The sequence below is a fragment of the Nicotiana attenuata genome, chromosome 2 (genome assembly GCF_001879085.1).
Source record: "Nicotiana attenuata strain UT chromosome 2, NIATTr2, whole genome shotgun sequence".
In the NCBI taxonomy this organism is placed as follows: Eukaryota; Viridiplantae; Streptophyta; class Magnoliopsida; order Solanales; family Solanaceae; genus Nicotiana; species Nicotiana attenuata.
This window is the reverse complement of record NC_031990.1, coordinates 41,654,461-41,658,105: the sequence shown is the minus strand read 5'-3', so window position 1 is coordinate 41,658,105 and position 3,645 is coordinate 41,654,461.

Genomic DNA, 3,645 nt, shown 5'->3' with positions numbered 1-3,645 from the left:
ATCTTGCATGGCTGAAAGTTTGCCACTTTATTTACTTCTTGCATGGCTGAAAGATCGCCACTTGTTGCATTTCATGGGCAGAAAGATTGCCACTTATTGCATTTCATGGGCTGAAAGATCGCCAATCTGTCCAAAGGCGTCATTGTTCGGAGGCACCATTTTCATAGCCCGAGAATGTCATGCCATGGCCTAAGGACCCCTTTTAATCTCTTGCATATCATTATTCAAAGGCATCATAGTTCGGAGGCATCATTTTCATAGCCCGAGAGCATCATTTCATATCCTGCGAATCCTTTATTATACGCTTCATGGCCCGGGACATCATGGTCTGAGGACATCATCCTAACCGTCCAAAGACATCATTCATGGTCCGACGGGAAATTACATCATCTCCGCACAATATACAATTGTATTGCTTATTTGCAGGTAAACTGGCAAGCAACGACTATCTCAGCAGGAGCGATCCCGCTCCGGCTCCCGCAGCCCTATTAGACTTTAACCATTCATCCCAACCTAAAAATCGCGTCCGTTCTTGAAAAATCTCCATCGGCATATTCCTCCGACGGATCCTGAACTACATATGGCCTGATTCCTGTAAGACCAGGGATATGTAGGCAGCTCAGGAACCAGAGCACGGTCAACCTCTTCAAACCATTTCTTTCGGTCAAATTGGCCATCATATCTTTACCCGACAACTCTTTCATCCTTCCCGGGTAAAAAGGGGCAGCTGTTGATACCCAATTTTTCCCTGTACATTTTTATATGCAAAATACTTTCAAAATGGCATATATATACGTATATAAGTATGTCCAAATGTTTTATTATTTTTTCCTAATTTTTAAAACATTTTAAAATCAATTTATTGCCCTATTTTATCAATAAAAAATCAATAATTATTCCCCAAATTATCATTTTTGTGATTCATTTATTTTATTTTCATATTTATACCAAAATATAGCTAAGATAATTTTTGCACATTTTTTACAAATTTATTTAGTATTTTAAAGCTAAATTGGATATAATTGCTATATTAGCCTATTTTAAGAATTAATTGCGTTTATAATTATAAAATTGATTCCAATATTTTTATTTAATATTTACATATTATTAATCATTTTAGTACCTTTAATTTTGTTTTCAGAAATTATTTTACAATTTTTTATAAATAAAAAGGGAAAAAGTGGCTATTTAAACACTAGCCCTACTTATTTCAATTTTATCCTAAATCAGCCAACCCCATTAAACCTAATTTCAATCCCATATTGCCGGCCCAATTGTTAAATTACCCGCCCCTGACCCAATTAAATACAACCCGTCGGGCTCCCCGTTTAATCCATGCCGTTGATCAAAATGATCAACAGCCACGCTTCATTCTTTCCTTTTTTAATTTACGAACCCCCCCTAACCCTAATCAATGTCACCAGCCCGCCTCCTCTGAAACCCTCCACTCTCTCAAACTCTCTCCAATATTCTCAAACGCTAGCCGCCTCTTACCATCTCTGCCCTGAAATCCACCGGAATTTATGGCCTCCAAGGCTACGAGAGTCCTACACCGGCCTCCTATGGCTCCTACATGCATGATCTCTGAAGATTCAAGGCCTGACTTTGAAGGTTCATACCCATACCTCTCTCGATTCGGAGTTCCACGGTCATCTCCGGCATTGTTCCGGCGTACCATGGTCGTTTAAGCCTGATTCTGACCTCTCCAACTCAGATCGGTGACCTTTCAAAGCCTTTCTCATCTCTAGGGTTCTTCTGAAACCCTAACCCTTTGAGGTTTTCTCCGATTTCTTTAGATCCGTTGTGTATCTACGCTTTCCCAGAGTTTTCAAACAATTTCCCTAACTTTTCTTTCAAAAAATTACTTTCAAAACCTTTTTTCCCGATCTAGGGTTTTCTGAAAATGTTTAAGTGTTTGCTGACTTTCTTTTCTTTCGTGTGTATTTGCCTCTGTGTTGTTCTTGTATTTTCTTTTACCATGTTCTTATATGTTTCTCTTACTATGTTTTACTATATTATGGTCTCGTATGCTTTTCTACTGTGCTCCTATGTTTTTCTTCTATCACGTTCTTGTATGTTCTTCTACTGTGTTCTCGTATGCATTTCTACTATGTTTTGGTATTTTCTTCTACCATTTTAGGTATGTTTCGCCTATTATATTTTTTACTGTGTTCTTAATTTTTTACTATTTTCCTTCTACTGAACCTTGTTTAAGTTTCTTCTAAAAGATCCTCTTAAGCATGCTTTCCTACTGCTCTTAACAGTCTTTTCTCATTATGCTTCGAATTAGTTTCTTCCCCTATGTTTTCTTCAAACCATTCTACTGTGTTTGCATGTTACTTTGTTATCATGTTTCTCATGAGTTCTGTTGCTGAAAGAAGCGTGTTAGAAGTTTCAGTTCTTTTCTGAAACCCCTAAGCATGTTTTCGATTAAATTGCTTGCCCTCTCATCTTTTCTTCGTGATTTGCTTGAAATAGGGTTTTTATTTTAGAACCCCTAACTCTTTCAGACAAACTTCGAGTTTGGATATCCGTGTTTGCATATGATTCTGGATTTTTACTAAACTCTTCTACACTGGATTTTCTATTGATGACATGACAATTTTCTTTCATGCTTAACATGTTCGTATGCTCCTTATATATGAAGAACTTCCCTTTAAAGTGGTTTTCAAACTTGTGATTAATTCAGAATCCCTTCTAAATAGGTCTAATTGATTCCCTTTCCATTGTTTGTTAATTTCCCTTAAGTTAAAACTCTTTCCCATCTTTTTGACTCGGTTCATTCATACAAATCTCAGACCCTGTGATGTACTGGCTGTTAATTGATTTCCTTACCTTATTTGTACAAACCGTGTACTTCAAAACCTTGTCCTTAAATAACCTTTTTATGTATGTGCCCTTAATTGCATGTTGTGCGCAAAGTGTTTATTCAATTTCTTTCCTTAATTGGTTTTCACCCGTTTGAATCTGAATCCCTTAATTGAGGGAAGTCTTGTATAATTGATTGATAATCAATTCCTTAACTATTTTCTTACCTTATTTCCTCATGGTTTTCACACTATAAAAGGCACGACCCTCTTTCACAAACGGGAGGATTAACAATCGTCCGCTACATACTTCATAATCCTTTTGAACTCTTACTTACACATAATAGTACTCTCTTTTCTTGTCTGCACTGTGGCTTTTTACAAGACTACTGCATTTTCTCTATTTGTTTCTTTGAAACTGGTATGTCCTAATTTAAGCTTCAGCATCATCACAATGTGTTTATTTACAGCTTTTGTATCCATGTCTACTTTACTATATATTTAGACTAGCATGTTGATCTCTTTCTGCTTATTTTTGCTATGAATCCTTGCTCCCCACCCCTTTATGTGCTTCGAGTTATATTTTAAAACATGGCAATATGTAAGTTATTGTCTATGGATTGAACTTGATCCCTTAAAGGATCCTAACTTCTAAACAATGTGTTCTAACGGGCTTATGGGTATGCCAACATTTCTCATTGCTGAGTATGCCCACCATCCTGTCTTTGTCCCTTTTCAACTCCCCCCCCCCCATTCCCTATACCCTATGTGTATTAACGTGAACTATTTCCCTTTCCCTTTCCCCTTTCAGAATCCTGCACTTGCACTCTTCTTAGTC